Genomic DNA, 14,592 nt, shown 5'->3' with positions numbered 1-14,592 from the left:
GAGCATAATCCCAGAACTCCATGTTCTTCATCCCACTTCTAGAACCAGCTCCATCTGTATTCATACCTACTGACCTCACTTTTTTCATCTGGGAAGTGGAAACTTGTTTTGCTTGCCTCGTAAGATGTTTTTGGTTTTGGAACTTTATTGGCTCATAAAGTATATGCACGAGGACATATCAATACTACAGAAGTACGTATCAAACTGCCCCAAAACTAGAACTGCTACTCCTTGAGGTCAGGTAGTTTCATTTGGACTCTTCTCCATTTGTCCTCTTGTTGGAAAGCTTGTCTGCTTGGCGGGAACTGCAAGTATTTTCTGCAGTGCTCCTGTTAAATTATTACCCTTTTTACTGATTTTAAGGATCTAGTGCTCTCAAAATTCCTGTGTTTCCATGAAACAAGGCTGCATTAAATTGCATGGTCTAAAGCAATCAATATGCAGTAAGTTTCTGGTATTTTAATTGGCTTGGTTTTGGAAGTCTGAAATGGGCTGAGCTGCAGGACTAAACTGAACAGAGTCTGTCATACCAAAAATACTCTGAAGGAATATATTTCTTCATGGTAGTGCAGCTGAAAACACCACATTTACTGTAATTAGTGCATATCACATTTGTGCCTATGCTTCCTATGTTATTTATATGCTTAAATATGTTTCTAGGTATCTGGTTCTTGGAGGCCATGTTTAACCAGTATCTTCTGTTGTTTATTCTGGTCTAATAGACAGACTCTTGATTTGCCTCACACAGTACATCCCAACAGTATAACATTAAAAACATAACAAAAAAAAAAAAGATCCCCAGTACAATCGGTGACCCAGAGCACATGATGCGTTTCAGGAGAGCTGGAAAGGAGAATGGTGTCATCACCTGAGGGGAAACAAAAATCAGAAAGAAACGAGGAGGGGAAATTTTGGTGCTTATTTTTAGACTGTGTGGGTGAGTATTATTTTCAGCTTTGTCTATATTAATTTCTGCAGAACACAGTGTTAACATGTGATTAGGCTATCTACGAATAGAGTATCATAATTTCTAGCTAAGGCTAAAGTAATCACTCACTAGCAATCCCTGAAGACTCAATATACCCATTTATACCAGCATAAGGTAGCAGTGAAAGACATGACTACAGACAGCATAGATATGTCTGAGACAGCTATAAGCTAGCTAGTTGAGAAATAAACCTTACACATGTATTTACGCTTAATGAGTTCAGAAAAATATGTCCATGACACTGGGTCAGTCCTCCATGTAGCTGAAGATATTCTGTTACTGGTATTAATGTGAGTTAGTTTAAAGCTAACTTTTGGTACCTTTATGTGGAGCTGTTCACATACTTGTGATTGCATACCTTCAGCATCTTCTCTATTTAGCACAAGACTGCACACTCATAAGTTTCATTGAAGAACATGCTGCTCGTTAATCAGCACTTTATTGTCTCAGTATGCTTAAAATAAGCATTTTGTCACATTCAAGAAGAAGAAACTTTATTGGTTTGCATTCTGGCACCATGCTGCATGTTGTCAAGTGCTGTCAGTTGGCTCCTTTCTGTAACTTATTTACAGAGAGCGGGAGCTTGAGATTGAAACATTCTGGTAACAATTTTCACCAGATACATATTGGATGTGTTATAGAAGTATCTCTAGTGTTACAAAGAACAAGAGACTTAATGGGTAATAGTCTGATCTGGTGTGCTAGAAAGGTCCCTTTTAGAGCCTTTGATTGCTGTATAGGACAGGGAACACAAAGCTAAAATTCCCCTGTTGCACAGTGAATACAGTGAGAGGAAGGAAAGAAGATAGCATCTTATCAAAGGATCTTCTGGTTTCCTTTATAAACAGCTAAGAAGCAGCTTTACCACTTCCCTCACTCAGTATTAAGCACAGGACCTTTGAGAGGACAATAGATGTTAGGCCTACCAAAATTCTCCTTGACTGTCTTAGAATGTGTCTGTAGTCTAAGTAGCAATAAAGCTAATAACCGCGTTAAAGCCAGAGGTTTCTAGTTAGACTGCAATGTTGTCTTTTAATTTGATGTGGAGGCACAAAAGTACAATGGAGTCTGATCTTTGCTTTGAGAAACCTGCTTTTGTCACTAGTCCTGAAACTGGCCTTTTGACTAGCTCCGTGTGAGTCATTTCATCTCTACATCACTCCCATATTTTGCAAACTCATCAGCGGAAGGACTGCTTACTGGCAGTGTGGTACCTTACACAATGAAGACCAGATCCTGTTTGACATGGTCACTGTCATTAAATCTAATAATTTACAGAAATTTACAGTAAAAATGTTCTAAATATGGATCAAGTGCAACAGACGTGTTAGAGCTATTTTGCTAGCCTATATAATAAATGGATTATCAGAAAAGGCAGCAGAGGAGGCCTGATTTTTGCCTTAGGGTAGATAGGAGGAGCTAAACTCTGAAGTGATAAAGAAGTAGTTCCCAAACCAGTCTGTGGAACCATAAAATATATTAATTCCTAAGTTCCAATAATCTGAAAAGTTTTAAGGCTTGACTGTGGCAAAATAGCGCAGAAGTTGGGAAGAATTGGGTTGAACAATGTTATCTCCTCTGTAGAAAACCACATGTAGCTTTTGAAAAAAACTTCTGTAAGCCTATTCAATCTGCTTAGGTTCTTGGATAGCTTACTGTCATAAATAGATACAGTTAGGGTCTTCATTAAATGCCATATGTAATAGCATTTAATTATGGGTATATATTTTTAGCCTGTCACAGAACACATACCATTGCAGCTTTTTTTAAGAAAAAAAACCAAACCAAAGAAAGCTTTCTTAGGGCAGGTATACACAAAATATATTCATGAGATTTTTGTCTTGGAAAATGCATCAGATTATAGCTAATCTTGAACTCTCTTATTAGAAAAGAAAGCTGTGAGAATTTAACAAAATTCTACACAGAATTATCCATGTTTCCAATGTTTTGGGGGTTATTTATTGAGTTTTATTGTGCAGCAGCTTTTTCAGAAAATTGTGAGGGCCAGGAACATACAATTAACTCTTGTTTTGAATCACCCAACTGAGAACAAAATCTAGAAAAAAGAAATTGTTTGGATTACAAAATGTCAGAAGCATATTGATATAATTATCCTTAAAAGGAGATACTGTAGGAAATAGGATGGATTAAGTTATTACAAACATTCATGGAGTAAAAACGCTATTAAAGCATTACAAGAGTCATACAACCAGTGAACCAAAAGTGTAAAAAAAACGCTTTGGAAATGAATATTTTCCCAAGAAAACTTTCCAGTAAGAACCTGGGAAACTGCACTTTTTCTTATGGGTGAAAAAAAGTCACATTCCGACTTTAAAGAGACAGTGCTTCTGGAGAACTTACACATTCAGAGTGTACTTTTATCCTTAAAAACTATGAAAAAAAGAATTTTAAGGACTTAATCTAGGGTTTTTTTCCCCAGTGTACACCTGTTATTCTTTTTGTGTGTTTTTCCACGTGGATGGTAAAAGTAGATGGGACAATTTCACAACTGCTTCCATTTCTTTTTCTGACCCCTGTGCACTTGTGGAGTTGCTGCTAGTGGAAAAATAATAATGAGATCGCTCTAGAGAACAGAGCGCGCAGCATATTTTGTTGACATTTTAACATGTATGTTGGTAACCCTTTTCCCACCCTAGCTTTTGTAAGCTTGCTTTTGGTGAGGACTGGTGTGCTTTGCTAACAGACTCCTTTGCTAATGAAATGAGAAACTTTAATTGCTGTTTCAGATCCAGTATGTGCTAGTAGCAACTTAATGGTTGTTTTCTATAGGGTTATTTTTAAGTGACCCATAAATAAACAGTTACGTGGTCTCAGATGTGTTCCAGCCTAAATGACGAATGCAATTGGTCTTAATTGGTTTCCTTGGTAGTTCTCAGAAAGAGTTCTCAAAGAACCTTGATTAGTTAGTCTTAATATTGCTCATTCCTTTGACTTTTGCTGGTGGTTCTTGGAAGTTTCTCAAGGCATTGTTGATTGAAACATACTGTTGAAACAGTGTGAAAATGAAGTCCCCCCCTCTTGCTGACAGAACTGGACCTTTTGTGTAGACTAAGGACTTCAGTCTCCAGGGCTGTCATGTCTGATATCCTTCATTGGTGATAAAAGCACAGAAAAAAAAGAGAAAGAGAGTGCAGAAGCGGACCCTTACTGCTTCAGCTCCCTTTCTATGTGGAAGCACAGGCTTGAGCTTGTAACATCTACCATGAAGCACAAATACATATAATATATATATATATATTTAACTGTGTACTGCTGGATATACAGTTGAGAGTTTAGAAGGATTCAGAAATGATGGGATGTTTGTATGGATAGCAAGAACACCCAGATTTGTTACAGTAATGATCTTTAAAACAAAATGCAGCAACATCAGAGAGGAAACAAGAGAACCCTTTTAACTCTTGGTGGTGAAGGAGGCACTTCTTTTTTGGATTGGTGCCTCTTGAAGTGTCTTAAACTTTTCTGCGAAGCAGCTGGTTGTGGCCAGTGTCAGGAAGAGGGTAGTGGACATTATAAGTGATACATTCAAGCAACTCCTGTGCTGAAAATATCACGAACAACATTGATGTCAAGACACAAAGGCTTGGTCCCAAAATTATTGTGGATCAGAGAAGTAAGCTTTAGAGAGAGAAAAAAAAATATTAATATAAGGCCTGGCTTAAGACTTTTAAAAATGCTTGTTCCTGTGGGATTTTTGACAGTGTTATTCTATCAGCATAAATTTATTTTAATCCAGTAGTGGCCATCCTCCTCCCTGCCTTTTTTCTTTCTTTCTTCTTTTTTTTTTTTTTTTTTTTTTTTTTTTTTGGCTTAGCTAACTGTACAAATTAGTCAGTTTTCCTGTGTAGAAATTCAAACGGAGAGAAAATAATCCAATGCCTGGATTTTGAACTTCAAGTAGCTTTTAAATCAGAAATAGTTTTGAAGCAAGAACAATAATCTTTCTGGTAGCGGGTGGCATAAAGAGACTGTTTTTTCCATTCAAGGCTTTTTCTTTTAAATGTATTTGATTTAACTTGGTGTAGGAATTGAAAGTCTGACTGTGAAACTTCCTGTTCTGAGTTATGGCTTAAATGAGTTGGTGGATGAATGTGTCTTACCATTCTTGTATCCTCTTTCTTGCATAATTATCCTTGATTCTGATGAGTTTCCATCACGTGTGTGAGTTTGATGAGGCAGTGCACTCATGACTGGTTAAAAGCAGAGGAAACCTGTGCTTCTATCCAGATGACCTGTGTTTTTTGAGAGAGTTACTTTGTTTCTTTCTTTTGCCTCAGTTTGTCAGTACAGTATAACTTTCATAAGTGCTTTGAAATGCTGATGGAGGACTTATTGAAATCCTTAGATGGAGGTTATACATTATATTCTACCAGGTGCTTCTTTACTGAGCTGGTAAATAACCTCAGTACTTGGAAGTGGAAATATTCTACCTTGCCTTTCATTCCTAGAACCCCCTTAACTGTTCATTCAGTAAATTGGTACTTTTCCTGTTTCCAGCACTTCTTCAAAGATTTTGTGGAATGTTAAGATGTCTGTGACAGTTCAGACCTAATCCTCCACTTTGAGCTAAGCCGCATCAAGCAGGTTGGCACCAGAGGTTTCCCGTGAGTTAAAGCACATGAGAAATAGTTCTGTCTTTCCAGGCTGTGTAGTGATAGCCTTTAAGTTACAGCAACATCTGCAGATGTTTCCCCTCTTCTGTCTAGTTGTGTCAACAGGAAATGGCCAATATGCATAGTGGCTTCCAAACTTTAAACTTCTGCAAGCAGTACAGAAAGAAATCAGAGGCTACAGGTATGCTGGTAAATTACCAGTTTAGGGAAAGGTTGCTGGGCTCTGGAACGTCATTGTAGATGGATATATTGTTGAAAGAGCTTTTGCATGGTTTTGGCTGGGCCCACTAGCAATTTCAGTTTCTGACTGTGGTCCAAGAGCTGTTGTGAGCCAAAGCCCATTCATACAAGGCATTTTGCATTCAGCCATCCTGTTTTAGAGGTGGGTAACTTGATGTCGTGGACATGTACTGTGGCCACATGGCATGAAACACTCCCACAGAACAAGCTCAGACTTGTTTAAATTAGTAATACAGATCTATGCACAGTATCTGGAATATAGGGAAAAAATAGGTAGCTTATGTTGATTGTATGATCCCATTCATGACGAGTTGTGTATTGAAGCCCATGTCTTAAGTATTTCTAGATTGTTTTTAACACTAAACTGATTACTTATTTACACTGAACTTAACAGTTACTACTTTCTTTTGTTTTTAGGAAATTTTCCCCTTCTTTCCCTGAGTCAATTAATATAAAGTAGGGGTCAGAGCAGCTCTTTGTGATGAAAATTGTGCTGGTTTTATATGTTCTCTGACTCATTTTTCGGGAAGAAAATAAAGAAGAAGGAAAGAGTCTTTCAATCTTTTTAGTGTAATGAAAAGTATATTGAAAACAATTCCTTTATGTGCTTAAGTGTATGCTGTTTTCAAGGTTCTCTTACTTTTTGAAGAAAGTTTTCAGAATCTTACTGATTACATTGACCTTCTGGATTTCTTTCTGCACTTTAGATTCCTAGTGAGTAATACCTGGGAGCACTAAGTAACAGAGTCCATTGTTGAGAACATATGAGGCAAATCTTTATGCTTTCAAATAGCGTAACTTGTTATACCAAATCCAATGTCTGTGAAACATCATCTTAAAAATTCAAATGTTAGTAAAGACAATTAGCATGGGTTTAGCGAGCACAAAATTCAACTTTACAAGATAAAGCAGGTAACCTTTGACTTACTATAGAGCATCAGCTACACAACCTCCTCTGCTGAGGTGCAGAGGCCTTTGTGCTCAGCCACTGACAACACAAATCCGAAGCATAACTTTGTGTGAACTATCTGTCATTGGCTGATTTGTGTTCCATTTAGCAATCCCTTGGAGTTAGTTGACCACCAACCCTGTGCCAGTGTCATGTTTCTAGAGACTGTACGCTCCCTCTGAGTATTTCTATCTAACCAGTCTAACAGTTTTGCTCCTTAGCTCCTCTTCCATTACTCTGTGAAATATTTGCAGAACCTGTATTTCATGATTGGCCCAGTTACTGATTTATCTCCTGTACTGTTTATCCCACTGGGATCATGTTATTTTTTCAGAGATGACCTCCCTTGCTCACAAACCACAGCTAATTTGGTCTTATTTCCCTCCCTGCCCCCTCCTTCTGGCATGCTAATAGCAATTCTAACTGGCTGTTAACTTCTACTGTGCAGTTGTCACTGAGCCTTTCCAAGTTAAATATTGCAAATGAAAATCAGAATATGCTTGGCAATGTCTTCAGTTGGAGGTGCAGCCTGCACTTTAGGAGGTGATGGTCATTACCAAAGGTCAGCTTTGTAGAGGTTCAACAGATGGAAATGCTCTGTTTTAGATTATCTGCCCGTGTATTTGTTTAGACAGATTCATGGGCACTTCAGATGCCTTTGGAAGCCAGCGTTCCAGTGCACTGCAATGCATAGCACTGGAAAGGAAGGGGAACATGGAGGTATAAGAAAGTGTCTGTAGTGCACATGAAGTGCTTTCAAATAAGATTTTGAAATTGCACAAACAGTGCATATTCCCAGTTGCTTAAACTGTGTAGCAGCAAAATCCATTAAAAAAAATCTGGATGGCTGTTCACTCGGGTGACTGAGACCAGTGCAAACAAACACAGCTCATCACCCACCTCTGAAAACAAGGCAATCAGACCTTCTAGTTACTCAGTTATGGATGGATGTCTGTGGGAACAAAGTGTCAGGAATAGTAGCTGAAACTTTTTAGAAGCAATTTTTTCTTGCTTGCTTTTCCTAGAATTAAAAGAAAATGAGAACAGGATCTGTGGTCTGGCATATCTCCAGAGGAATTTCAGGGACTTCATTAATCAATTACATAAGGAAGAGCATTGGGTATTGGGCAAAAATGGCAAAGCATCTATGTGAACTAGTTGATTTTTTTCTAGTCAGCCCTTCTAAGGACCTCATTGTTTTTCCTGCTGAGTGAGAAGAGTCTCTCTTCACAGAGGCAATTTAAATGGGTAGCTCCTTTTGATGATGGGTGTGAGAAGGAATATAAACATGGCACAAAAACTTGCTTAAGGTAGGTAACACAGTAGGTCATGACAAAGCTGCCCTCTTATTTCTAGTGCTAAACATGATCCAGTAGACTGTTTCCTCTTGTAGTACACAGCTCTTTATGTGGCCCCAGGTAAAGCTCTAATAAAGGAAGTCATATTATGCATTTCCACTTTATGGAAGAAGGAAGGCAGAATTGACTTGCTGAAAATGGCCTTGCCAACGTGGGGAAGAATCAGAGATTCAGTTCTGAAGTTGCTTAAGTCCATCATGCCAAGTGTCTTTATAATTGTTTGCAACTGATAAAAATGTCAATGATCCAAGTATAGTAAGCAGGGAAGGGAGGCATGAAAAAGATTAAATATGGATAAATTGCAGGTGAATCCTGAACATACACAACTCCAGTGTGGGTAAGACTGAACATTTCAAAGAAAGCATTATTATTGATATTGTTAGTCATTGAGCTCTTTTAGGTATGAACAAAAATGAAAGGCAATATAAATCTGTATCCTATACCTCTCTTTTGCATGCTTTCTTTAACCTGAATGTGCTCCCCACGGAGCTTCTGTAGGCTGTGCATTGCAAATAATCTGCATTGGTCCCAACAGACTGTTAATTTTCTGTGTGTAAGATGACTAAACTTGGCATTTCTGTATCTTACTAAGCTTTTCTTTTTAGGCTTAAACACAGGAAAGACTTCAAACCTAATTTCTCAGCTTATCGTGCAAATAATATTCTGAATCTTGCAGGATCATAACTTTTTGTAGAAAGCTTTCCAACTGTTTTCTGTTGATAGAAGACTTAGCTGGGCACCAAGAGATAAGACTGTAGGACTCAGAAGTTGCTGACTTAGTCTTGTAATCTTCCTGCACTGCATTCCCACAGGGAAGTTACGGATAGGTGTAACTCTGTACACATTAATGTTCTAATCCTTGAATCCCATTCAACGGCTCAGCCGTTGAATTCGATGAAAATTTGGGGCACCTGACACTTTACAGAATTCAGTTTTATGTTTAGCTTTGGGTTCCTGGCAGATTGTCAGCGTAGAGCTCAAATTGATTAACTCAGTGCCATTGCTCTGAATCTGAGTATGTTGTGTTCTGAGAGCAAACCTGACTGGAAACTTCAGTGACACCTTTTGGAAGGACTCTGAACTTTCAGGATCCAGATTAGGAAAAAGTGTCAGGATCAAACATGATTTACAGCATCAAGAACTTTCTTTAGTATTGCCAGCTGAGAATGGCAATGGAGTTTGTGATAGCCTAGAGCTTGTATTCTTTGCTTCTGAGCAAATATGTTGTCCATACTCCTGCTGAAATAAAAGCTTGTCTTGATGTTCCAGATAACTCTAATTGTACAGACAAAGAGCTAAAATTAAGATAAATTAATTGAAAATGGAAAATTAGTTAGACAAATGGAAAAAATACATCCAGATGGTTAGAAGCACCTAAAATCCCATGTGGTGCAATGACTGCTAAGTCAGCTAGCAATTTTTTATGAATGAGAAATCTAATAAGGAAGGGAAACCAGTTAAAATTTGCCCTAGAGCAATTGTAACTTCTACACCTCTTTTTTTGGTTCATAAACACCTCTGCCTCCTGCAAAAATACTTGTGAGAATACTTTTTAATATGGTTTGCTAAGTTTTGTTGCTTGACTTCATTGTTCCTGCAAATCAGCAAATGAATTCCATTTGCAGTTCAATTTTTTTCTAAGACAAGGAATGTTTATGCCAGATTGCTATTCCTACCTTTACCCTTAAAACTCCCACACCATAGGAACTCTCTGTCTTGCAGAAATATACAGCTGTAGCAAAGTGTAGTATGCATGTGGAAAGATCTTGTAGGGCCAGACTATGATGCATATTTTGCTGGTGTTAATCCATTAAGTAACTTCAGACGTACATTGAATAGCACTTTTATCTCACATTTAATTGTTAAATACAATCAGTGGAGTTGTTAAACGTATGTCACAGTCCCTTTGTCTCAACTTTACATGACAATCTCTGTTTATTTCCCTATAGCTGTCCTATAGCTGATTTATACCAAACATGACAGATAAGAATCTCATAGAGTGATTATAGTCAAATCATTCCAGTTTGATGCTGATGTAAGACAAAACTCAAAACTAGGACTTTGAAGTCAGATTTTTCCCTAGAGTAGGGAAGAAGAGAAGGTGTTCTCCTCAGCTGAGGCAGTTGGTGGGGTTTTTTTCTTTGCTTGTTTATGCAGAAGTTTGTGACTTCATAATATTCCCTGCTGCGGAGAAGAGGCCAGTGGTGTTGCAAAGTACATAAAGAAAATAAGAAGCCTAGAGCAGAAAAAGTCTAAAAATCAGAGAAGGCTATGGAGCTGGTGAGAAAATGAGAGGTGACATGAGAACAGGAAGGAAAGGGGAAGGTTATGTCATTAGAGACTGGAATTCAATGTTTTGATGAAACTCCATGGATACAGGAAGGAGCAGGGCGGGTAAAAATAGCTAAATGAAAATGGTATGAGTTCCAAGAATTCAACTCTCTGAAAAGAAAGAAATATATGTTCTTGCTTAAAAACAGGCGGAAAAAGTCATGTGTTTTTATGAAGCATTAGAAAGAATGAAGGAGAAAGGAAAGGGGCAAAATTTGCTGACTGCAATTTCTTTTTTTTTTTTTTTTTTTTGCCAGCCGAAACTTAAAATTTTGTGTTATTATACACGTTTCATCCAAATCCTTAGTGGCTTGGTTCCCAAGGGAGAGAACACTTTTTCAGTAAAGTTGTCTCATCAGAAGACCTTGGAGGCTGTTCAAATTAGAGGGTTTTTTGGGGCTAAGCACATGCTAATGCTTACAGACACAAAATTCTCTTGGTCCCTGACTGATACAGGACACTGCTAATCATTGTATGAGAAAATGGCCATTATGTATCAAATAGTTTACTTTTCAGGACTTTAATTTTCCCAAAGCTAACAAGCAATTAGATTGAAGTCTCCTATTTTTTTTTCTTTTGTACTGAATTGTATATGCTCACATGCCCGCCCCCCCCCAGAGTTTCACATCTTATCTATAGAACAGAAAGCTCTTACTACAAGAAAAAGAAAGAAAGAAAATCAAACAATTTACTTACTTGGATTTTGTTTTTGTTAATTTCTGAACAGATGGTAACATACCACAATGGAAGTTTTATAAAAATTTCCATCTTTCAACTGAGTGCAGGCCTGAAATTTTTCCCTGGTGAAAATGCGGAGCATGAGTCATTAAACATGCTATGCGCTATCTGCATGGGATTTTCACTTACTGTATTCAGAAAAGTCAGAAAGCCGTTCCATTACAGTAACTGCTTTTTTTTTTTTCTTCCACCTGGGCAAATGGCCAATTCCATCATCTCAGGCTCAGCAGTATGAACAAGGAAGGTACAGTCTGAGGAGGGGATGTAATGCACAGACAAGGGGAGAGGCATTGCTCCACAGTCCAAGAGCAGGAGTCTAAAGTTCTAAAGCTTAAACAATTGTCAAAAGAGGTGGTCTGAGTTATGATTTCTCCAGTCCAGTCTAAATTCACTAATTGAAAAGTTATGGCCTGGTTTTACAAGTGAGAGGTTATATTGCCTGCAGAGTGTTCAGCACCTACTGCATCTTGGCCCTAAATTATCATTATGGAGATAGAGTCTAAACTTAATCTTTGTTTGGACTCCATTTGAAATTTGGCACTGATTGCTGTGGGACAAATAAGGCCTGGAGATGCTGAGTGTGATTTTCTGCAGATCTGATTTAACCTTGGAGAGCTAGGAGAGTTCAAGCTCTCCAGTCTATAGTACTGTTCATCTTAGTGAAGTTATAGAACTTTGCTGGGGGGGCAATGTAAAGGGATTTTTACATTGAGGCTGCAAGGCATTTGTAAAATCATTTGGTTCTCTCCAGGGCCCTGACTGTAGTCTCTGATGCCTAGTCCACAATACAGAGCATCTTCCTGAGGAACGCAGTGCTTATCAGTTTTATCAGCCTGCTGTTTCTTGTATTGGTCTTTGTAACACAAGTAGATCAAAATTACCTTGGAGAAATCAAATCAGGGTCTGAAATTTGCAGTTTGGAATTTCCTTTGTACTATCTCAAGGTGGTATCTACACCCATTTTGGAGTGGGGATGTGAAAAAGGCATGAGATGTATTGACCCTTAGTTACTTACATTAATGGGTGTGTTAGAAATGCAGAAAGATGAATGGATGGGTGGATGCATGGATGGATATATCACCTTCCAAGCTCTCTGTCATTCAGGAAAAAATTAGTTAATTATTCTCAGTCTCTGTGACACTTAATGACATCTAGAAGAGAGGTGAATGGCATCTTGTTGGATGGCAAGGATAATATAGAACACAATTTCCCCTGAAGAAATAGCTCACATACCTTATATAATGAATGAGCTCATTTTGCCTGTGTTTGCCAGAAACAATAAAAGTTAGAAAATGTCCCAGTAATTAAAATAAAGTGTTACCCAGATTTATGGTGAGAAATGTGAAATGTCAGGCAATTGAGTGCAGCTCCACGCTCACAAATAAGCTTCACATTCGTTAGAACAGGTTGCATTCATTACTAAGAACAGTGTGGGTCCAGTGCTAGCCCCAGAAGGCAATGAATGGTTTCTCCTGCTCAGGGAAAGAAAGCAGAGGGGAGGGAAAGGTGCCAGCTGGCATGTTAGCTGATGGATCTTGGGTCCTAGTGGTAATGCTACAGTCTGCATAGTACAGACATGATCATTGCTTCAAGATGGGCTTTGGATTACATGATGGATAGTAGGAAGGAGAGAGAGAGAGAGAGAGTACCATTCTTAGGGCTGCTGCATGCAGAAAAGAAATCTAGTAGAAATTTTTGAAAGGGTGGAGATGGAAAAGGGGAATCTAAGCAAGGCAATCCTTCTTTTCACAGTCACTGTTTATTATTTTTTTAATACAAATGCTATAGAAACTATACAAATAGTATAGAAAGTTATGAATATGAGTTCATCGCTTGCTTAAAATAATTTAAACCCTAATTATTTCGGAGACCATTGTTTTTGTCAAAGGGCCACATAAGACAAGTGGAGTCTAATCTACAAAAGTACTATGTGTATAGACATAGGGAGTATTGAAAGTGTAGGACTGTTGGAAACAGAAGTGAAACTCACTAAAAGTCTATGGTGTAAGCTCTTTTGAGCAGTACCCATGCAAGTCATGCTGAAAGCTTACAATTGCCTTTCTGCTCTGTGTTGGTAGAAGACAGTAGGCTGCTGAAATGTCCTTCTGCGGTGGCACAGGAGTTGTGATATTGAGAACCTGCTGCCTTAACATCTCTTGTTGCTAGCTTTTGCACTCCTTTTTTCTGACATAGATAATTAAAAATTGAAGAAACTTGAAATGAAAATGCTTTACATAAACCCAAGTCGGACAATTTAAGCTGTCTAGAAACTAAAACGTGAAGTGTCTTTTCCTGAAAAAGAGAATAGGGCAATGTTAAGTCATAGGCACTTCAGTGAATACCAGTCTTGTGGAGGACTTTCTTTACCTGATTATACCAGACTGAAAGTGTCTGAAGTGTCTGATTCAAAAAACAGCCTGTCTTGTCCATTGGACTGTGAAAGAGTTCTTATGGACAAAACAAACAAAGCCCCAAAACCTATCTTTTAGTGTTGGATTCTCTTCTCACATAAATTTCATTTGGGAATAGTTCTAGGAATACCAGGGGAGTTTTGTTAGAAAAAAATAGTCATTAAGTTAAAGCAGTTGATTTTAACTTGGTAAAAGATTTGGATTCTGATAAAGATCTGCAGGGTGGCCTTAAGCCAGTTATATATCCTCTCTGTTCCTCAGTTCCACATCTGTAAAATGACAGTATGAATTTGTTTCTTTTTCATTACATGCTTGTAAGAAAAATCTCATTATGCTAATGAGGTGTGCATACGCTTTAATCACAGGTTCATTCAGAAAGCCCATAAATAAAATAAATATGAGATCAACCCATGAGAATTTGTGAGAAAGGAGTAGAAATTCCAGATTTTTAGGACAGCACGTTCTGCATTACTGAAGTGATGATGCAAGCACTTATCTCCATAGAGTGCCTAATGCTCTGTGTGTTATTTATAGGAGACACAGGCCTTTAAAATAAATTGCAGGTTCATATGTCAGACCAGCAGAGAGAGGATCACTTTACAACAAGGGGTAGATACCATAAATTTCAAGCAGACCATGGGGCTCATTCCCCGCCATGATTTTGGATCTTAAACTGTTGTAAAGTATGTACCAAAGAACATGAGAAAAGAGACTAGAATCAGAAGCCTTGGTGGTAACCCAACTAGCAGATAATAAGGTCTTACAGAGTCTTTCTAGCAAACCTGCACTTAAGCATATCAATATTATTTGCAAAGTATGGATACCATGATGATGAGAAATTATCTCAAAGATGGAAGAGATTACAGAAGAGAGATGTGAATTCCCTGGAGTCTGTGAGAGGCTATTGAGGAAGGGAATGTTTGGCCTTAAGGTTGCACATGAGTTT

The 14,592-nt window shown here is 38.1% G+C and overlaps 1 protein-coding gene across 1 annotated transcript in view; it reads left to right on the top strand.

Moving 5' to 3' along the window:
- Positions 1-14,592, top strand: part of SKI (SKI proto-oncogene) — a 148,127-nt gene that overhangs the window by 4,500 nt on the left and 129,035 nt on the right. The window contains exon 3 of the mRNA XM_030018919.1: positions 839-937. The gene's annotated coding sequence lies outside the window, so the exon portion shown is untranslated. The remainder of the gene's footprint in view (positions 1-838; positions 938-14,592) is intronic.

This window comes from Aquila chrysaetos, chromosome 6 (assembly GCF_900496995.4).
Source record: "Aquila chrysaetos chrysaetos chromosome 6, bAquChr1.4, whole genome shotgun sequence".
Taxonomy (NCBI): Eukaryota; Metazoa; Chordata; class Aves; order Accipitriformes; family Accipitridae; genus Aquila; species Aquila chrysaetos.
Note: the sequence above shows the minus strand (reverse complement) of the source record. Positions and strands in the feature narration are given on the sequence as shown.